The sequence below is a fragment of the Chelonia mydas genome, chromosome 1, assembly GCF_015237465.2.
Source record: "Chelonia mydas isolate rCheMyd1 chromosome 1, rCheMyd1.pri.v2, whole genome shotgun sequence".
Classification (NCBI taxonomy): Eukaryota; Metazoa; Chordata; order Testudines; family Cheloniidae; genus Chelonia; species Chelonia mydas.
Genome location: NC_057849.1, coordinates 56,551,699 through 56,574,780, shown reverse-complemented (window position 1 = coordinate 56,574,780; position 23,082 = coordinate 56,551,699). Strand labels below are relative to the sequence as shown.

Genomic DNA, 23,082 nt, shown 5'->3' with positions numbered 1-23,082 from the left:
GGCACTAGATGCGATAAATGGACCCCTGCTGGATCGATTGCTGCCTGCCAATCTGGCAGGTAATGTAGACAAGCCCTGAGTGTTGATGAAGTAGTGATTTTGCCTCTGCCTTTTTTTAAACAAGGGATCACTGGATATAAAGGAAACCAGACCTGAAATACGAGACTGCCTTCCGTTCTTAGTGTAATCTGCCCTCCATATTCTTCTGTGGTTTCATTAGAGAAATAGTAAATCCCTCTGAAAAGCATTAATGACTGGCTGTTAGATCTGCAAAAAGCAAATGCATAAGGAACACATCGGCTAGACTATCTTCTTTCCTTTTTTAAATCACTGCTTCTATCTTTTCTTTATAACTGGAACTTGTCTAGCACTTTTTATGCAAGGCTCTCAAAGGGCTTTATCAATATTTTAAGCTTTTGATGCCCTTGTCAAGTAGGATAATATTATCCCACTTTACAAGGGTGGATCTTTAGTGGTACATTCTCATTCTTTTAAAAAAATTGTTAAACTCCTTTACAGCTCTGGGGGGGTCTTTTAAAGATTTATTTTTCATCTTTTGTGAGATGGGGTGGTCTATTTCCAACTTTAATATACAATAAGCTGCTGATGCTAACTTGGGGAGAGTCTGCACTATAAGGTATTTTGTATCTCTAGTGATAGCTTTGTAGATACTGGAAAAAGAATGAAAGCCCTTCAGGAATTAAGAAAACTACAGTCTTGAATATCTTGTGCTCTGTGCATGTGCTACTTATTAATTAGTTAAAATGGATTTTTAAATAAAGATTTTGCTTGAGTTGGGAGAAAGAAAAGACAAATCAGCTGGTTTATTTGCCATGCTAATGGAAAACTACCACTCTTTGTACAGTTCTTGCCAGCATACTTGAACTGCATAAGAAAACAATGAAGAATACCAGGCCATGTTCTGGTATGTGACTATTTAACACATGCTGGGTGAAAGAATGATACCATGATGATTGCTTCCTATCTCCTCTCCTGCACACGTGCAAAGAGCGGTTGGAACATCATGTTTCTAGGTACTAGAGTTGGAGGAAGCTTTCTTCTGCAATAGACTTTCCCTTTATACTGTATTTTGCTTAGTTTCAATCTAAAGTGCTGAAAAGGAATTTAATCACAGTGGGGGGTGAGCAGGGCTTGATCTGTCCTTGAAATGGATGCATTGGTATATGCCGGTGTATGCCGTACAGGCTAGCTGAGAAGTACTCTTCTGGTCCAGTATGGATTTTGCTTTTAGATGTAAGTGCGAGCTGCGAGTTAGAACTCTATTCTTAGATCATAGTAATGCCTGGATAGCTTTGTAAAATTGTCAAGGAGATTTACACCCCAATTGCTGGAAAGTGGTATCGAATGTTAAGTGGGTAGCAGCCGCTCGACCACCCACAAGCCACCTTCTCCCTGCCTCTTCGGCTTTGTTCCTGGTTTGTGCTGACCTAGTGCAGCTGCACAGCTTTATTTTTATTGATTTTTTTTTTCTCCCCCCCCAGCATGAACACCTACAATCAAATTTCAGTCCATCCCAAGGAAATCCAACTCTCCACCAAATGTTGTATTGATTTGTTCCCACTAGATGTTGCTGAAGCCAAGCATATAAAACAGCGGCTCTCAAACTTCATTGCACTGTGACCCCCTTCTGACAACACAAATTACTACATGACCCCAGGAGGGGGGAACCGAAGACCGAGCTCCACCACTGGGCAGGGGGGGCCAAAGCTGGGGGCCAAAGGCTAGTGCCCTGGGTGGGGGGCATGTAATCATTGTCCTGCGTGGTGAGGCTTTGGCTTCAGCCCCGGGTGGTGGGGCTTAGGCCCTGGACCCCAAAAAGTCTAACACCAGCCTTTGCGACCGCATTAAAATGGGGTTGTGATGCACTTGGGGGTCCCAACCCACAGTTTGAGAACTCCTAAAATAAAAGACCAAATCAAAGTGATGATAGAGAATGCTCCTCTGTGAGGGCTGTGTATAAATTTTATGTCCTCAGAAACCACTACAGGGGCAAGGGAATATGTACTGGGGCTTTGATCCCTGTGTATCTTCAGCAGCCCACTAAACTTTGTATCAACAATATAATAAGTCACATAAAATAAAGAAGTGGGACCTAGCAGAGCAGCTATTTGTTTCTGAAGGTCTGTTGGTTATGGTAGCCCTGAAAGTTGTCCCGGCCTTTGACACTGCTTCTTCTGCCCTGCCTCCTGCAGTAGGTAGGCCTCAATTAGAGAATACTACATAGTGACTAGTAAATGGATCTACCAACATTAACTAGAGTAGTTTGGCGCTGATTGCAGAAAGGCCTAGAGCCGTGTATATTTTCAAATGATTGTGTAGGATATGAATGATCAGTCCTCACATGAAATATAGACTAAACCGACTTCTGTCTAAAAAAACCAAATGTCACTTTTCTAGAACATGACAACATTTCAGCTGCAGTATAACCCCCAAATTATTTGCTATAAGACTACAGTCTTGTGTATACAATTCTTCCCCTTGCTCTTCCATTGCTAGCGCTGTAATGTGACGGTTCACTCAGTAGGTAACTTCCTTCTAGTGGAACAAGATAGATCTCATTCCCCAAGTAAATCCTCAGAAATGCTGGAAACAGCAATGTGTGAGCCTACTACAGGGAACTCATCTGCATTTTCACCTCTCCAAATAACTGGTTATCAAAATGAAGTAAGTCAAGTGCTGGCTGTCTGCCTAAACTGCTGAAGGATTAAGCACTGCAACACTACCTATTGCATCACAATTATGACAAAATACAAGAGATTAAAAACACTATGGTTGGGATTTTCAAAAGGGAGATAGGCACCTAATTCCCACTGAAATTCAACAGGAGTCTGAAGCCTACTTCCCTGAAGCTCCTTTGAAAACCACAGCCTCCAACAATTTTATATTTTATAGCCAGTAGTAGCAAAAATAAAAATGTAATAAAAATAGACTATCAACCCTGGGACATTAATTTCATGATGTTATATTTAGTGGCAAAGCCTTACTGATTCTTGTTCCTTCTCTCATTTCTGCACCTTTCTTTAGGCTATCTCCTTACACCTGCAACCCACTCCTAGGGGTAACACCACCACTATTGATGGAATGGTAGGAAAGGTTCTATCTGAAGGATCACAGGGATCTGCCTGGGAAGGCGATCTCACTCTTTTATTGGAGACAATGTGGGTGGCAGCTGCCTCTCTAGTGCCACTATTCTCATATGCAGGAAGAGTCCATAAGTCAGCCTGTGGGAAGGGAGTGCTGTGTAAACAGGGATATGCACATTGTTCTTCTCCATTCTCCTGGAGAATCTGCCTAAAAATTAATATAACGAGGTAAACAGGCAAAGGCTAAAAATAGAAAAGAGGGCAGAGTCTATGTAAAGAGTGTAAATAGAGAACGATATTATAGTGGACCTAGCTACATTGTGCTAGCTGCTCCTGCATCCATCCTCCCATCCAGCCCCCTCTCTCTAAATGCCTTACTCCCCTTCTGTGCTTATAATGCTCCCAGCTCCTCCTCTTCCATTCACTCCCCACCAACTCCTGTTCCCTTCCCCTATTCCCTACCCCTGGGCTCCTACAACTTCCCTGTATTTTAGTCAGATTGCTTCCTCCTCTGCTACCTGGGAGCCACCTGGGGGAGAACTGAGAGCACACGAGAGTCCGTCTCTTTGATCTTCATTACAGTATGTGAACATTGAAGGATTGCAGGTCTCAAACCCAAGGTACTCAAACAGTGCTCAGACCACAGCCACCACCTAGGAGCTTGCTGGTACTGGGCACAGAGTATGAGATGATGGACTCAAGCTCTCCCTGGCACTGGCCACAAAAGCTCCAACAGGAAGAGACATTCAGCCTCTCCAATTGGCTCTGACTCACTATTTAAGCCAGAAGGAGGCACAGGCAGTCATCTAACCAACCAAGTAAATCTCTGGCTGACTGCTACATTGGACCCTTTCTTCTCACCTGACTCCTAAGCCCTGCCTCATTCCTGATTCCTGCCTTCCTGTCCTGTTCCTGGTGCCTGTCCTCCTGCCTTGTTCCAGATCCCGACTTCTATGATCCACCTCTGGCTACTGACTCCAACTCTACCCTTGGTTTGGATTCCAGGCCCTGATTCCAGCTCTGACCCTTGGCTTGACTCAGGATTCTTGTCTTTGACCTCTGGTTTCTGACCACAACAACTCTGACCATGAGGTCTGATCACTTAAATCCCAGATTATGACACACGGTCTGACACCACAGTGGCCCTTGGCAGCCAGGAGGAGGAATTGCAAGGAAAATCTACTTGAGCCCCCATAGGCCCAGGATGGAACATGCTCAGTCACTCTGTGGGAAAGGTGCATGGACAGCCTGTTCAGTATTTAGGTCAAGGAACCCTCAGGGGAAGGAGCCTGCTCAGTGAGGATGGAATCCAGATAATTTAGCCACGAAACTCTGAATGGTCTCTACTGAGTATGTGCACATTGAGATTTTTCAGAGGTTTACAGCTTGGCCAGATTTTGACAGGAACATAACAAGGCACATCCCTGAGATGTAATAATTTTATGAACAGTGTATGTGAGATGATTAGTGAGATAAAGTTACTGTGTAACTATGGTAGGATATTAAAACTTTGTGTATGACTGTATTGTTCTAACTTATTTTGGGGGTAGTGGAATGTTTATTATATGCCCATAATACTTTAATTCCATGGGGTCTGTGCATGAAGGTAACACAATAGCTTACCAGATGGAAGCATCCACGCATACACTTGAAAGACAACGGGATAACCTGTTAGCTTCAAGGATCCTGGATCTTGTCTCTAACAAGTTGCAAGCCTTGTTTTACCAAAGCTGTGTTCCTAGAGATCAAAAGAACATCAAACAGTTAAAAAGCCCCTCTCAGGAGAAGAACGGTGGTCAGTTGACCAAGACTGACCGAGGAGACAGTCTGATGCAGGGAGAGTCTCTATGGAGGGAGCCTGAAGAAGCTGGGCTTTCCCAGATCCAGGGAACAGTAAGCGAAAGGGAAAATCAGGCATGGGTATAGACTGGTTTATTGTTTCTAAAATGTGTTTTATTTGAAATGCTTTTTTTCTAATAAATAATACTCTGCTTTACGAAGGCTTCCTAGCTACTTATTACTACTGTCATGCTCTTGGAGTGAACAGAACTGAAGGGTCTGAGTCTGTTAGACCTCCTGAGGTAATCACAGGGGATTGTAGCCAGGACTCAATCTGAGAGTGGGAGAATTGTGTGATTCTGTCCCAAGAAAGGTGGTGATGTGAGGCCTGAGACCTGAGAGTGGGTGCACTCGAAGAGACCAGGAGGCATCAGAGGTGCAGTTAGACCAGTAACTGTGGCACTCAAAACAAAATATTTTCCTCTAATCTTATTATTGGAAATGGCTGAACTGTTTTGCAGAAACTTTAAAATAAAAATTCAGTCAGAGACAGACACCCAACATGGGAAACTTCAGCCTGACTGGTTAAAGTTTAACAATGTTACAAACCACTGAAATAAGGGTCGTCTTATAATGGAAAGTGCTGTGCAACCTTACCTTTATTCAGAGCTACCCATTCAACATTTAATAACAGGCACTATATGAATAATTTTCATCCACATCACGCTTCATTCTCATGTGGAAGTGAAGAAATGTTTCTTTTTGCCCTAGTCAAACCTAGAAATTGGACCCAGGAATTAAAAGGGAAAATATACAATATGAAGAACAAATAACCAAAGATATTAAGGAAAATAATAGATTTTTTAAAGACGTTTCATTCAAGAAAGCTTTTTGTCTATCCTTAGGTCCTATATAGTACCAAAGGGGGAAATGAAAGAGAATGGAAAAGTTATACAGAAGTTTAATGCAAATAATTCATTTGTTTTTAATATAGAAGGCAATAGAGAAATTAATATCCCAAGGGCATGTTTTACGGGAAATTAGAGTATAGCTTTAACAGACCTGGAGGTCTCTAAGGAAGAGGTTATGGGCAGCTAGAGAAACTCAAGTGCAGTAAATCTCCAGGAGTACATGCTATTTATCCAAGAGCTCTGAAAGAAATAAAATGTGAAAACGTGGAGACCATGATAAAGATTTTTCAATTATCCCTAAGAACACCAAATATTCCTCAAGATTGGACAATTGTTCATAGTTAACCATCCTCAGAAGAGGACGTAAAGGTCACCTTCACTGTAGACCAGAGTCACACCACAGTTTCTGAGGAAATTGATTGAGAATATTTTTAACAATAGGGTAATGTGCAGGATAAATATAAATGGATGGGGTAATAGCATCACAGATTCCAGGGTAAACTGTGCTTTCTAACTTTTTAAAAATATTTGAAAGGAACACAGATTACTTGGATTTTCCATGATAACATTAAGGAAAACAAATAACCACAAGTTATGGAGCAGTCTAATTGTGGATTAGGAAATAAAGAATCAGAGTAACTAGGCACTCCACAGAGTAGAAAGAAATTGTAATCCTTGCCCACACAAGGTTGTTTGCCATTTCCTTTGCCCAAAATAGCCCCCATCAATCCTGCTGCAGCACTATTTGGGGAGGAAGATTGCAAGTCCCCACTGGCACAGAGAGCATGCGGAAGGTGGGAGGGAATATGGCCAGAGTATGTTGTACCCAGTGACCTCTGGCTGCAGAACAGCCTATTGGGAGTCACTGTTGTTGGGCAAAATTTAGAGCAGCCAGAAGGCTACTCTAAATTTTGCTGGAGACTGGTCTTCCCCACAATGGGTCCAGGGATAGTGAGAGATTTAAAACCACCTTTGCCTCCACTCTTTTCTGCTATGTCAAGCAGAACTTGACACAGTGAGGATCTGGGCCCTGATTTGTAAATAAATTTTAGCTATCTCAATCTTCAATTATAAGCAATGGGAAGGTATAACTATAGCTTGTTTTAATGATTGCTTGTCAATTATATATATCTTAAAAGCTATTTTTACTTTGTCTTTGGTTTCTGATTTAGTAAATGTATAGGTAATACTTACTCTCACCTTGAGTGCGGGGTCTGGGCTAGCAAACCTCTCGAGTACCCTTCCAGTCCTATGATTCTGTGATCTTAGGGGAGAACATGGATCTTGGACTGTAGAACGGGATCAACAAGACAAACAAAATATTAAAATAATATTATCACCACTCTTTGAAATCTCAACTGAGGCTCTGAAACCAGCAAGCTCCTTTACAGGGCTATCATTCAACTTCCCTCGCCCTCTCTCCCCACAAGATTCTACACTGTCTGTCAGCTGGCAAAGAGACCCTAACTCCTTGGTTGGCACTGTTATAAGACTACTGTGAAAACAATGCAACAGATTAGAAATATATCGCCTTGCAACAAATATTTTAAAACTTTGCTGTTGTTTCACGACTCTGCTGTGATTCCGGAAAATTAGCAAAGGCAGTTTGGATGAAAATTTTAAAGAGGCCCCAAATTAAGCCTCTAATTTTGAACCACAATACAGAATTGTAGGTAGAAACATGGTACATAGATGCTTAACTAAGTGATCTGCAGTTGCAGTCAGGTAGATGGATATCCAAATATTAGTCCTTGTTCCCATAAGCAATTGTGAGTGAAAGTTTCCGCTGGAAGCAACTACAAAAATAAGTCAGGTTTTTGGACCAAAATGTAAGGACACGTTGCCAATTTTGGATAACTGAAATTCAAGATTAAGACTGAGTCAATTATTACTTCTTAATAGGGTTTTCTATGGTGCTCGTCATTGTAGTGTCTCAGTGTCTAAAAAACATTACTGAATTTATCTTCACAACACCTTTGTGATGTAGGGAAGGACTGTCCCACTTTATAGATGGAAAACTAAGGCACAGAGAGGTTAAGGATCAGATTTTTCAAAGGTATCTAGGCAACTGACTCCTGGAGCTAGGCACCTATATACCTGTAAAATCTGGCCATAAGTAACTTACCCAAGGTTCTACAGGAGATCTGTGGCACAACTAGGAATTGAAACCATGTCTCCTGATCTATGGGTCTATGTGTCAATCACACCAGTGTCTCTCTCTTTAGGGGGTCCAGTCCCTATGTGCCTACTTTATTTTATTAGGTGAGGGGACAGACTTTGCTTCTTTGCTTATGGGTGGGATTTTCAAAAGTGCTCAGCATTGGCCTAACTGCATCCATTGAAGCCAATGAGCGTTTTGAAAACCTATAACATATCTGAAGCAAAAAGATGATGTCCCCAAGTCATGGATCATGAGGCTTTGTCCCCCTGGAAGTAGGAGGCCTCCTGGAACTTCCATTGGGGTGATGGACTTCCACACTGTCCCAACTTATACTCTGCCTGTTAGGCACAAGAGAGCTTTGTGACTAAACCTTCTGGGCAGGACTGTTGTGCATGTGTGTGTATAGTGCTTGCTACACCTTGGGTACCAAATGGATATACTAGTTACAAGGCAGCCCTTTAAAGAAGAATTGAAGTCTAAATATTTGTAAGTGACTAGTGATTGTGTGTGCCTCAATATTGAGGTACTCAGCTTGAGAAACCCATTAAGTGGTCTGCTTTTCAGAAAGTGGTGAACATTTGCTTCCCCCAAAAATGAAGTCTCTTTAAAGGAGTCTCAACTTGGGCACCCCAAAATTGAGGCACCCCAAATCACTAGCCCCTGGGCCTGTTTGGTAACTTGCATCTAAATGGACAACAGCCCAGCTCAGAAGGACAACTGTGTTAAAAGCTTACCTAGCCTGCACAAAGAGAAGGAAGAAGTTAGAAAAGGTAAGAAGCAACACAGAAAAAAAAGGGTCTCCTTGGTAGTGTTGTACCTTATTAAATTGAGAGCTGATGATATATGTACTCTGAACTTCTGAAGGTGTCAGACTTTTAATTGGCGAAAAAGCAGAAGCTGCTGTAGAGATCCCTGTAGCCTAGTCAGAATAGTCTGAAAATAAGGCTGAAGCCTACGTTTGACAAATTTGAACTCTCAAACATTCTCCCCCTGCTCTTTATGTTTTTTGTTTTCCTTGGATTTTGGGGGTGGTAATACTTCCCCAAAATTATGTCAGACTAATGTACACTGTCCTAGAATACGTGTCTAATATTTTAATGAGGCGGTCTTAATTTGTACCAGAAGGACCAAACACTCAAGTCTTCACTGTGGACCTTTGGAACTGAGCTTCAGTTAAGCCTTATAGGCACTGACAGACTCTCAACTTTCTACATGGATTATCTTAGAGACAAAAGGAGCAACATTTGTGACTAAATTGGTAGATGGTACAACAAGAAAAAATGTTTGTTTTTTTATTTGTAACCATCTAAGACAGGTGAATCTAAAAGCAGCTTAGGGAAGGCAAGCGAATGCTGAATTAGACTAGAATTATTTTCTGGAGCCTCCACGACACTGCAGCCAACAGGGGGCTGTCTGGGTACATGATTTCATGCATCTTTTAGCTAAATAAGTGATCCAAATGCACAACATATCATCAGGCACATTATGGGTTTCAGACAATCCCTAAGTAATTGGTAGTTCCAGAAGTCAGTTAACAGATAGCAGTCCCATAAATGCAGTTCTTTACCATCTTTGCCTGATAACACCTTGTGTATCTTTCTTGTCTCTGAACACCATATGTCAGAAAACACAACAAAAATGGCTTATTCAAGAAGTGAGAAAACTTTGTGTTATTTTATATCATTCCTCTACATCTATACTGAAGCTGGCAGCATGCTTCCTAGCTTGGGTAGACATATATGCTCTGGCTCTGCTTGAGATACTGCACTAAAAATACCAATGTAGCCAGGGGTAGCATGGGCAGCTGCTTGGGCTAGCCACCTGAATACAACCTGCCCAGACCCCCTGGGTTTGTACTCAGGCAGCTAGCCTGAGCAGCTGCCTCTGGTACCTGACTACAGGGTATTTTTAGTGCTCTAGCTCAAGCAGAGCTAGCATATCTCTGTCTACCTGAGCTGCGAAGCCTACTCCCAGCTGCAGGATAGACGTACTCTTATTAATGATGTGAGAGGCATGGCACAACTACTTGGAGTATGCCGAAGTTATGTCTATACCAGTTCTATTGTGTTAAGATTGTATGTATAAATGAGGCCTGGTCTACAGTAAAAAGTTAGGTCAATCCAGTGACATCGCTTAGGGGTATGACAAATCTACACCCCTGAGCGACATAGTTAAGTCAATATAACCCCCAGTGCACTAGCCTCTCAGGGAGGTGAATTACCTATGCTGACAGGAGAACTCCTCTTATTTACGTAGGTAGTGTCTACACCAGAGGTGGGCAAACTACAGCCTGCGGGCCACATCTGTCCCGCAGGACCCTCCTGCCCGGCCCCTGAACTCCTGGCCCGGGCGGCTCGCCCCGGCCCCTTTGCAGCCTCAGCTCACTGCGCCACCGGCGCAATGCTCTGGGTGGCGGAGCTGCGAGCCGGGCCTGACCCCGTGCTCTGTGCTGCGCAGTGCGTGGCTGGCTTGAGGTGGGCGGCATGGCTGTAGTGCCAGCAGCCACGGGTGCTCCAGGCAGTGCAGTAAGGGGGCAGGGAGCGGGGGGGGGGGGTTGGATAGAGGGCAGGGGAGTTCAGGGGTGGTGGTCAGGGTGGGGGAGTGGTCAGAGGGCACGGAGCAGGGGTTGAATGGGGGCAGGGGTCCCGGGGGGGCAGTCAGGAAGTGGGGGGTTGGATGGGGCGACAGGGGGCAGTAAGGGGCAGGGGGTCTGGGGGCAGTCAGGGGACAGGGAGAAGCGGTGGTTGGATGGGGTAGGGGTCCCGGGGGGGCAGTCAGGAAGGAGAGTGGGGGTTGGATGGGGCAGCAGGGGGCAGTCAGGGGCAGGAGTTCCAGGGGTGGTCAGGGGACAGGGAGCAGGCGGGGTGGATGGGCAGGGGTCCCAGGGGGGCCATCAGGGAACGGGGGGGGTTGGATGGGACAGGAGTCCTGGGGGGTGGCATCATGGGGCAAGAAGCGGGGCGGAAGGCGGATAGGGGGCAGGGGCTGGGCCATGTCTGGCTGTTTGGAGAGGCACAGCCTCCCATAACTGGCCCTCCATACAATTGCCGAAACCCGATGCAGCCCTCAGGCCAAAAAGTTTGCCCGCCTCTGGTCTACACTCATGTGCTACAGTGGCCCGGCTGCAGTGGTGAAGCTGTGCTACTGTAGCATTTCAAGTGTAGACAAGCCCTTCTTCTTCTCTTGAAGGAGATAATACACAACAACTATTCTTATCCCCTGAGCACCACCCCTCCTCTACACACACACAGTTGTTGGTTTTTTACATACCTCTAGAGATTTTCCCCAGTGTTATATATTACTTTCAAATTATTTGGAAAAAAATGCTAATGAAATTCACATTACATTAGAGTAAGTAAAATCTAGTGGTTTCTCTCAAGGGCATATCTACCATTTTGTAAGACACCTGTACCAAAAATCATCACTATTTCCAACAGGCCCTTGTGCGCTCAAAGGAAGAGTCCCCCTCATGATGCCAAATATTGGGAGTCTAGGACTCGAGGCTGAGCAGCAGAAGACTGGTTCACATTATTTATTTTCATTAATTTTAAATTTTTACATGGGGGGGGGGACCCTAAAAGAGAAAAATTTTGAGCTACAGAAACCTTACGTTCCAATCTTGCCAGCTGCTCCATTCAGAGCCACGGTGCTGGCACAGACCACCATTAACTTTAATGGGCTCTGTGTAGGAGCAGAGGTCTGTCCATACAAAATATGCAAAATTGGGGCCTTAACTATTAGTATTTCCCCTGGACACAGTAAGCTACTCTCTGGTAGTGAGGGATTGATATGAGATCAGTAAGAAAAAACAGTTACCTACCTTTCGTAACGGTTGTTCTTCGAGATGTGTTGCTCATGTCCATTCCATTCTCAGTGGGCATCTGCCCATGTGCCTGGCTGTTGGAGATTTTTGCCTTAGTGGTATCCGTAGCGCCTCCTGGAGTGCCGCACTCATGCATCGGTATATTAGGCCTCACCGGCCCTATGACCTCTCAGTTCCTTCTTGCCAGCAACTCCGACAGAGGGGCAGGAGGGTGGATAATGGAATGGACATGAGCAATACATCTCGAAGAACAACAGTTATAAAGGTAGGTAACTGTTTTTTCTTCGAGTGCTTGCTCATGTCGATTCCATTCTAGGTGACTCACAAGCAGTATCCCTGGCGGCAAGCTTGGTTATGTGGCTTGCAACACAGCTCTGCCAAAGCCAGCATCGTCTTGGGCTTGCTGGGTGAACGTATAATGAGACATAAATGTGTGGACAGATGACCAGGGGGTGGCCCTGCAGATACCCTGAATCAGCACCTGGGCCAGGAAGCCTGCTGACGAAGCCTGCTCCCTAGTCGAGTGGGCAGTCACAGTTGCTGGTGGAGGCACCTTTGCCAGGTCATAGCAGTAACGGATGCAGGCCATGATCCAAGACGAAATCCTCTGTGCAGGCACTGGGCAACCTTTCATCCTGTCTGCCACCGCAAAAAACTGTGTTGACTTATGAAACGGCTTGGTCCTGTGGATGTAGAAGGCAAGCACCCTCCTGATGTCCAGGGTGTGCAATTTGCACTCCTCTTCCGATTTATAAGCCTTCAGAAAGAAGACAGGTAAGTATATGTCTTGGCCGGTATGAAACTATGAAACTACCTTGGGCAGGAACGCTGGATGCAGCCGCAGTTGGACCTTGTCCTTTTAGAACACCATATAGGGCGGCTCTGAAGTAAGCACCCTGATCTCAGAGACCTTACGGGTGGACGTTATTGCGACCAGGAAAGAAACTTTCCAGGAGAGGAGGAGAAGTGAGCAGGAAGCTAGAGGCTCGAAGGGAGGACCCAGGAGTCACAACAGCATGAGATTCAGGTCCCAGGGAGGGACAAGATCCCTGAGGTGGGGGTAGAGGTGCTCCAGACCTTTCAAAAACCGGACCGTCATGTAGAGAGCGAAGACTGACCTTCTCTGGAGTGAAGGGTGGAAAGCTGAAATAGTGGCCAAGTGGTCTTTGATTGATGACAGGGACAACCCCTGGAGCTTGAGGTGCAGAAGATAGTCTAGGATCGCCTGCAGCAAAGACTGAAGTAGAAGAACTGCTAGCCCTTGCGAGGCAAGGGAAACTCTGACTAACCACCATGGGTGGTAAGAAGAAACTGAGAGGGCATAGGGCTGGCGGCGCCTAATATACCGATGCATGAGTGCGGCATTCAAGGGGGCACCAAAGCCAACCCTATGGATACTGCTAAGGCAAAAATCTCTGACGGCTGCGCATGTGGGCACGCACATACCTAGAATGGAATTGACATGGGCAAGCACTCGAAGAAGAACCAATAAGCCAGTAAGCAGGAGACATATGGGAGCCGTACAGACCAGGGCTCAAATTCTCCCCGAGTATTTCCCGAACTCTTGGGGCAGAAGCCCGCAGGAGGTGCCAGGGCTCCCATGGGTTTTAAAGCATTTATCGGAACTCCACTCTGGTTGGCTTTGGCTGAATTTAAGCCTTGGTACAGACTTAATTTGTCCTTTGAAGTTGCAGTCAGGTACTATAATGGCAAACCTCTGAACAGTGAAAATTGGACAAGAATCCCTAGCCCTGTCTCTCCTGCATCAAGATGATGCATTACTGTCAAAAAGGTACACAATATTCTCTTGTTGCATACATGCAGATTTAACTGTCAATGACTTGTACATGCATTGAATTAGCTTAATCATGATAAAATAATGCAGAAATCATGAGACAGGTCTAATTGCTGAAAATTAGTACTATATATTCAATTCTTTCATAAGAGTTAAATTTAGTGAATATTGTTAACCTTGTAATTGTATACTTTTTACACTCATTAGATTTAAGGCTTGTCAGTGATTCACAAAATCAACATGCACCAATGTATTTCGTTTATTATTTTAAAAATAAACAAACAAATAAATAAATCCATAGCTACAGCCTAAACTTGTGAAACCAGGACTGTATTTTAAACTCCTGAATTCCTCAATTAGCATAGGGTATAGGAAACTGAGTAGGGCCCCCTCAGCAAGAAGTGCAGGAAACGTAAGAATTAGTGCAACATATGCAACTGCTCTGTTTGGAAACAAATACCTAAGCATCCTCTTTAAACCCTAGTCTGGTCAAAGTCTTAAGAGTTCTTCCATGAAGTCAAACAAACCTTTTTCACTCAAAGTAGCACTGGCCAAGACTGTTTTCTATTTAATTTTCAGTTCTTGTTCTACAAGAAACAATTCACTCTCCAGGGCTGACAATATAGCATCTTTCACAAGCACTAAAGTCACTAAGTTTAATAAAAATATTTAGTTCTTGTAAAGTGCTTTGAGACTTAGAAATGAAAAGCTCTATGCAAAAGAAGATATCCCTATTTTACAGAAGGGGCAACTGAGACACAGAGCTGAAGCAATTTATCCACAGTCATATAGGTGGTCAGTGGAAAAGGCAGAAGTCAGCTCTCCTGGCTTGCAGTCCAATAATCTAGCCACCGGATCCCATTCTCTTTCTAATGAGAAAGGCTCTTTCTATACCACTGCTGTTATCTTTTTGGTTAGACTTCATCTTTCACAGGGGCATTCAGAAACAATTTTAGAGCTTCCAAAGGTTGAGCCCATGACAAGGAAAAAATGGTTACTTACCTGTACTGTTGTAACTGTTGTTCTTTGAGATGTGGCTGTAGATGTGTATTCCTCTCAGGTGTGCATGCGCCCAGCACACCAAATTAGGAGGACTTTGCTTAGCAGTACCTGCTGGGGTGGTGCTTGCACCCTTGGGCCCTGTAGCCCCTCCCATGGCTACATAAGGGTGGCACTACCCTAGCCCCCTCAGTTCTTTTGGATTGGAATTTAAGGCCACTGACTCCGATGCAGAGGAAACAGAGGGTGGGTCATGAAATACACATTTGTACTCACATCTCCAAAGAACAACAGTTATAGTACAGTAAGTAACCATTTCTTCTTCTTTGAGCAGTTGCAGGTGTGTATACCACTCAGGTGACTCACAAACAGTAAGTGAAGGGGGTGGGGCTCAGACTGTGTCTACAGAATGACGGCAAAACTTCCCTCCCAAAGTTTTCATCTGATCTCGACACAGTCATAATGGCATGATTAGGGCCCTACCAAATTCATGGCACTAAAAATGCGTCACGGACTGTGAAATCTGGTCTCCCTCGTGAAATCTGGTCTTTTGTCTACTTTTACCCTATTCTATACGGCTTTCATGTGGGCAACCAGCATTTATCAAACTGGGGGTCTCGATCCAAAAGAGGGTTTGCGGGGGTCAGAAGGTGTTGTAGGGGGGTCGCAGTATTGCCACTCTTATTCCTGCGCTGCCTTCAGAGCTGGGTGGCTGGAGAGTGGTAGCTGCCCAGCTCTGAAGGCAGCGCCATCGCCAGTAGCAGCAGAGAAGTCAGGGTGGCAACCTTACTTCTGCGCTGCTGCCTTCAGAGGTGGGTCAGGTCCCTACAGTTACAGCACCGTGACATTTCTGATTTAAATATCTGAAATCATGAAATTTATGATTTTTAAAATCCTCTGACCATGAAATTGACTAAAATGGTCCCTAAGCATGATGCTTGGTAAAAGTATGCACTAAAGACCAAGGAGCTACTCTGCAAATGTCTAATGTGAGGAACATGACCAGTCGCTTGGGCTGTATTCATTGTATGAGTACTAGTACATTGTATGAGTACTAGTCTTTGAGGAGATGTAGACTGAGCTACTCCATATGTAATGCAGGAAGTAATCCACTTGGAGACTGTCTGTATGGAAACTGCCTGACCCTTCATCCACATATGAGACAAAGAGCTGAGGCAAATTAGTAGAGAATTTAGTCCTCTCCAAATAGAACACCAAACACGGTCTCACTTCCAATGTATTAAGGGGCTGTTCCTCTGTATTTGAGTGCAGTAAATATACAGTTTTGTTAAGGTGAAATTGCGAACCCACTTTAAACAAAAATATTGGATGTAGCATTAGGGCCCCCTTATCCTTGAAAAATTGCATATATGGAGGTCTGCCATGAAAGCCTGCAACTCACTCACCCTCTTTGCGGACGTTATGGCCTTGAGAAAATTTATTTTTTGGCAAAGAAGGGACAGAGCAGGTTGTCAAGGGCTCATATCGAGGAATCATGAGGGCTAGCACTGGATTAAGGTCCCATAATGGTGCTGTTTCTTTAACAGGAGGGATGAGATGGACAATCCCTTTTAACACTCTACCCACCAGGGAGTTAGAAAAAATTGACTTCTCTTGAATCGGTGGACGGAAAGCTGATGTCACCACTAAGTGGACCCTCAAGGAGCTGAGAGACAGACCTTAGGACTTAAAATGCAACAGATAAGCCAAAATGTCCTGAATACATGCTAGCTTTGGCTGGATTCTCCAAGCTAGAGACCAAACAGAAAAATGCTTCCACTTGGTGAAATATTTAGTCCTACTAGAAAGCCTTCTACTGTTAAGCAAGACTCCCTGCACCACTTCCGAGTGATGTCCTTCCTCCTCATCTAGCCAAGCAGCCTTCATGCTCAGAGGTTCAGTCTGCTCAGTGCTGGATGCTGAATCTGACTGTCGTGTTGTGTCAGAGGGTCTGGGAGGAGGGGAAGAGGTTTGGGAGGTCAAACAGACAGGCTGAGAAGATCCAAGAACCAATACTGTCTTAGCCAAGCTGGTGCGATGAGTATCAGGTTGACATGATTCAGCTTCAGTTGGATAACCTGAGGAATGAACAGGAACTGGGGGAAAGCATACATCAGCTCTAGACCCCGATTCAAATGGAAGGTATTGGGTTGAAGAGCTTGGACTGAACTCCACTTGAGAGGAAAACTGACTGCATTTTCTGTTGTCTTTTGTTGCAAACAAATGGATTGCCAGAATACCCCAATCTCTGAAGATGGATCTCAGCACGCTGTTCTTCAGGGACCACTCATGATTCTGGAAAAATCTCTGCTGAGGTGGTCAGCTAACTGATTCTGAACATTGGGTAAGTGTGCTGCTGTGGCGGTAAGGCCCTCTTTGATGCAAATATGCCAAAGTTTTATTGCTTCCTGGAAAAATTGGTTAGAACGAGCCCCTCCCTGCTTGTGCACATAATACTCCCCTTTCTGAGATAGGCTGCCACTATGGACATGCATTTGGCAAACATGTGGGTCTGAGGATAGGCCAAAAGAGAGCACTGTATTTGATATGCTGACTTGCCAATACAAATCTCAGACATTTCCTGTGACCTGGGAAAATTGCCACCTGGAAGTAGGCATCCTGAAGACCAAGAGCAGCAAACCAGTCATTGTGATCCAATGCAGGAAGATAGTAGCCAGGGTAACCATGCAGAATCTCAGGCATTTGATGTATCTGTTGAGATTGCGGAGACTGAGGATGAGTCTCACCCCTCCCTTGGACTGGAACTGCTGGGAGTAGAATTCCTTTCCCTGATGATGATGAAGGGTCTCCTCTAAAGCCCCCAGAGCACACGGAGTTTGGACCTGCTTAGAAGCAGTGACTCATGAGAGGGGTCCTGAAAAAGTATGGGGCAGGGGTATAAGAGGGGGGAATGGACAGAGATTGGATGGCATAACATGATCCTACAGGGCTTAGAACCAATTTTTCCATAGTTATTGTTTCTCAAATATTGCGGAAGTGAGCTAGCCTGTCCCAAACTGGGGAGGAGTGGTCGATAAGTTCACAACTGGTATGGTGCTCTCGATATGAAAGTCAAGTAGACTGCCTGCCCAAAGGTGGAGGAGGATGGGCTGGTTGATTACAACTGGACCCAGAAGGTCGTCTTGTCTGCAATTTATGCTCTTTTCTGGGCAAGTCTTGCTGCCTAGCAGGGTAGGATGACTATCAGAAGCATCACTCCAGACAATATCGCTGGTGTTGTTGCTGACCTCAATAATGATATCTTTTTGTGGCCGGGACATAGACCCCCAATGACAGCAAAGTAGCATTGACTAAAATAATGCAATGTCTCTTCATTTTTCTCAGAAAAATCTCATCCATCAAAAGGTAAGTCATCTATGTTTGTTGGACCTCAGGAGCTGTGCTGGAGTTCTTTAACCATGAGGCTCTTCTCATTATTGCAGCTGAGGCATAAGTCTGGATGAAGCATCTGCCATGTCCGCCACTGACTGCAAAGATGTCTTGGCCACCACACTGCCTTCTGCAATGAATTCCTGAAGGATTCTGGCAACTTATCTGTAAACTTGGACATAGCATCCCAGTTCACAAAGTCATACTTAGATAAAAACACCTGTTGGTTTGCAATGGGTATTTGTAATGAAGAGGTTGAATAAACTATTCTCCCCATCAAGTCTAACCTCTTAGACTCTTTGTCTTTAGGTGTGGATTTATATCTCCCCTGAGGTAATCTCTTATTGGCTGTCATCACACAAGAGAATTAGGAGCTGGATGTAAAACACTCAAAACCTTGCATGGGGATATAATACCTCTTATCGGTACGCTTTGCTGTGGGTGTTAAAGGCACTGACTTTGATGTGCTTTGTGCATACACAAGTGAGTGAAATATACGTCTGCAACCACTTGAAGAAGAACCAGCTTTTACAAAGTATTTAGACCTAGCAAACTGGTTCTAGCTGTGATGGAATTAGGCAGACAGAAAGCACAAGTGCTCAGGCCTTGTGTTAGTCTCTATCCTTCCAAATTACCTGGCTAAGTTCCTTTTGGACGTTAATCAATGCTATAAAATTAAGGAGTACTAGTGGCACCTTAGAGACTAACCAATTATTGCCACTAGTACTCCTTTTCTTTTTGCGAATACAGATTAACACGGCTGCTACTCTGGAACCAATCAATGCTATGTATTCACAAAGACAGTTTTTGATTGATAAGACATTCCCTCAGCAGCCGAGGAGGAACACATTTGCCTCTGCACTACTCCTAGCCCAGCTAATGTAACTGAGAATTGACGCATATATGGTAATGCAGAGCACTCTCTCTCGTCCAGCTCTTTTCAGAAAACATTTACAGTAGAACCCTGATTTTATCAATATCAATTACAAAAGCCTAGTTATAGGAACCATCTTTCTGCTACCGAAGTCATCTTTTTGCCAGTGAATGTGACTTAAATCCTTCAGCCAACATTCGAGTCGCTGTACTGGTTTGAAGAGACTGACATTTGGCAGCAAAAAGATGTAGTTCTCTCAAAGAAAAAAAAAACAGGCACATTGTATATATTTGTTAGTATTCACTATGTACACAAATCATTGAATGATTAGTAAATTGACTTATGTACTGTTCCTCCTGTGATTCTATGACGTCAGAGAGGTAAGAACCACATGCTCATCTCTTAGGCTGGATGTGAAGTATTTCATTTAAAGTGTAACAATGGAGGGTAAACAAAAATAGGAAAGAATACCAAGACTGAAGGGGCAAGGATAAGAGTCTAACCTCCTTGACATCTAGGCAACATAAAGAAGCTAGGCTGAGTCTACAGTTGTAAAAATGGCAGCTAAGAGGGAGTAAGAAGCTAAGTATAAGGAGAGTAGCTATAGTCGTGTTGGTCCCAGGACATTAGAGACAAGGTGGGTGAGGTAATATTTCTTACTGCGCCAAATTCTACTGGTGAAAGAGACAAGTTTTTGAGTTTACACAGAACAGTTCTCCAGGTCTGGGAAAGGTACTCAGAGTGTCAGAGCTAAACATAAGGTGGAACAGATTGTTAAGCATAAGGAGTTAAAGACCATTTAAGGTGAAGTGGGCAGTTAACACCTCTGCAGTCAGAGGACAAAAGGAGTGTTAGTAGGTTACAGATTGTTGTAATGAGCCATAAATCTAGTGTCTTTATTGACAGGTTTCAGAGTAGCAACTGTGTTAGTCTGTATCCGCAAAAAGAAAAGGCACCTAAGAAGTGCCACAAGTCCTCCTTTTCTTTTTGTCTTTATTGAGTCTATGATTTTTAATGTCTAGCACATTCATAAATTTAAGTTCCCAGGCTTATCTTTGGAAGTTGTTGTGCAGGTTCCTTTGAGGACAAGGACCAAAAGGTCAAATACGGAGTGATTGTTAATTTAAAAGTGTTTGCCTATGGACGATCTCATGTTTTTGTCTTTTATCATTTTTCGGAGAGTTCATTTGGGAGAGTAGTGATTGTCTCATTTCACCCACACAGTTGTCATTGTGGTGTTTAGTGCGCTGGATGAGGTACATCACATGTTGTGATAGGCATGTGTAGGACCATGGATATTGAAAGTTGTGTTGTAAGGGTATTGTTCATTGTAGCAATAGAGATATGCCTGGAGGTTTTGTATCTGTTATGGCAATATTTATGGTAATATCTAGTGCCTTTTTGAGTTAGTGAATCCTGGGCTGTGGGGACCTTGCTTCGTATGAACTTGGCAAAGTTTGGGGGTTATTTGAAGGTCAGCAGAGGGAGTTTCGGAAAGATTTATTTCAGGATGTGGTCCCTCATGTATGGGTTATAATTGTTTAATGATACCCCATATGGGTTCCAGGGTGGGGTGGTAGGTGACAACTAGAGATGCTATATCAGAGCTTTTTTTTCCTCTCTCTCTCCATATCGAAGCAGGTTCTCTCAGGGTATTCGGGTGGACCATTCCATGATGTGATCTATTTCTCTGGTGGAGTATCCTTGTTTGGTGAAGGCGGTTTTAAGTGTGTTAAAGTTTGTATCCCAGACTTTCTCCTCAGAGCATATTCTGTGGTATCTGAGTACCTGGCTGTTCAGGTTTCTTGGTGTGTTTGGGATGGTTACTGCATCTGTGAAGAAAAGCATGGTCCATGGGTTTCTTGTATATAGTTGTCTGTAGAAGTGGGCATCCACCCACGAAAGCTTAGGCTCCAATACGTCTGTTAGTCTATAAGGTGCCACAGGACTCTTTGCCGCTTTTACAGATCCAGACGAACACGGCTTCCCCTCTGATAGTTGAAAGTGATGTTGGTGTCCAGGAAATTGATGCTGGTGTAGGAGGATTCTCGAAGGAGTTTGATGGATGGGTGTGACCAAAAGCATCCATGTATTTACACCCTAAACTCTACTGTAATAATCTTTGTATAAAATATGCCTTGTGAAATATAATTTAAAAACTAATAACTCACTGGCCAATAATATCGTGGTGAAATGTATGTAGCAATATTATATGTAAAGTAATTAATTCCCCCATATGAGGTTATTAGCACAGTTTCAAAACACTGCCTGATAAAAGTATTAGGCAGGTCTATCCTAAACAAAGGAATGTGGGTTTACCTCAATTTATGTACAAGTAGTAAACAGGATCTTCAAGACTGCAGAAGGAGGAGATGGTAGGAAACAGAATAATTTGCCTTTCAGCAAACACAAGTGGGGGAAGAAAGAGCATACAGCTCCCTTCATCACCAGACTCCATGTTGCCATCTTCACTGCTTCAATAAACTTTACTTTAAGGGTAACCTTCAGAAGAATCCACTTCAAAGGTTCATTGGTCTATAAAAGAAAACCACATAAACCCCAAATTATCACTTTGCCCTAAGAAGACAAAGGCACCATCATGGGCGGCATGTGAACTGCCAGTTGGGGGAGGTTAGCCCCCTGCCAGCCCTGCCCGAGGACCCACCCCTCCTTCCACTGCTGGAGCCCTCCAATCCCACGGCTGCCAGCCCCTCCCACCTCAGCCCTGGAGCACTGGGTAAGTGGGCAAAATGTGCAGCCCACCCAGTCCCTGAGCACTGGGCAGGTAGGCCAGCGGCACGTGGGCCCTCCAGCCTCCAAGCAGGCAGCCAGCATGCAGCCCCCTGGCCCCCAAGTGCAGGGCGGGTGTGTGGCACATGACCCCTTGAGCACAGGGCAGCTGGGCAGTGCACGGCCCATGAGCGCAGGGTGGGCAGGCAGTGTGCGGCCTCTTGCCCCCCAAGTGCAGGGCGTGTGGGCAGAGCATGGCCCCCTGAGCACAGGGCAGGCAGGCGGGCAGTGCGCAGCCCCCAAGTGCAGGGTGTGCAGGCAGCTCGCGGCCCCCCTGGCACCCAAGTGCAGAGCGGGTGGGCGGTGCGCAACCCCCCTGACCCATGACAGGACAGGCACCTCCCCTCAGTGCCCTCAACCCACTCAAGCACAGAGTGAGCAGCCCCCTCCAGTGCCCTCAACCCCCTTCTCCCCCAGCAATGGGCAGGCAGCCCCAGAACCAACCCACCTCCCAGTGCTGGGTGGCGTGGCCCCAGCACCCGGGGGCCCTCCAGTGCTGGACAGTCCCAGCTGCGCCAAGTCCTGGCCGCCCTAGCCCCAGCCCGCTTCCCTGAAGAGGACTAGCCTACCTGGGCTGGGGCAAAGGGGGCAGGGCAGGCAGGAGGGGGCTTCGTGAAGGAGTGTGAGCAGGGCCACGCCGGGCTGTTTGGGGAAGTACAGCCTTCCCCAGCCTATGCGACATATTGTCCATGGGCACCAGCACCGTTGGGCCTCTGGGAGAGATCATGACTAAGGCTATGTTTTAATTACGGGTATTTTTAGTAAAAGTCATGGACAGGTCATGGGTAGTAAACAAAAATTCATGGCCCGTGACCTATCCATGACTTGTATTATATACCCCTAACTAAAACTTGGGCTGGGGGGCTGTGGATGCTCTGGGGGGACGGTCGGGGGGCACTGCGGGTGCTGTGTGGGGGGCAGCCCGGGACCTCCGCTGGTGCTGGGGCGGAAGTGGGTGGTGGTGCATGTGCCAGAACCCTCACTGGTGCTGGGGGGGTGGTTTGTCTGGGCAGTGGTGCGCGGCCCGAGACCTCCGCTGCTGCTGGGGGTGGCGGAGAGGGTTGGAGGTGCTGGCAGGCTCCCGAGTGGGCTCCGCACAGCTCCCCAGAAGTAGCCAGCATCTCCCTGCAGCTCTTAGGGAGAGGGAAGGCCAGGGAGGCGCCATCTGCTGCCCCCACCATGAGCTCTGGATGCACAGCTCCCATTGGCGAGGAACCGCAGCCAAAGGGAGCTGCGGGGGCAGTACCTCCAGGCGGGGACAGTACCTCCAGTCAGGGGCAGTACACAGATCTCCCTGGACCCTCTGCCTATGAGCTGCATAGGGGAGCCCCCCTCCCAGGTAAGCACCACACTGCACCACACCCCAACCCCCAGCCCTGAGCTGTTTCTCACACCCAAACTTCCCCAGCAGCGGCTGACGCAACTGGCCCAGGGGCTGCCTGATCTGCTTGGGCAG

General features: G+C 45.4%; 2 long non-coding RNA genes across 25 annotated transcripts in view; one reads left to right on the top strand and one right to left on the bottom strand.

The window, feature by feature from the left end:
• The window catches only part of LOC114022498, a 138,052-nt gene that overhangs the window by 40,818 nt on the left and 74,152 nt on the right, over positions 1-23,082 (bottom strand). For 5 of the 24 annotated variants that reach the window (XR_006286692.1, XR_006286677.1, XR_006286687.1 and 2 more), the window contains one exon: positions 4,728-7,083. This is a non-coding gene — a long non-coding RNA (uncharacterized LOC114022498). Of the gene's footprint in view, positions 1-5; positions 53-140; positions 7,084-21,155; positions 21,372-23,082 lie in introns of those variants that run through there. The other 19 variants (XR_006286686.1, XR_006286699.1, XR_006286696.1 and 16 more) reach the window with 17 other exon arrangements.
• LOC122463390 lies at positions 12,099-18,329 on the top strand. The gene is made up of 3 exons (XR_006286721.1): positions 12,099-12,552; positions 16,808-16,916; positions 18,016-18,329. It is a non-coding gene; the product is annotated as an uncharacterized LOC122463390 (long non-coding RNA).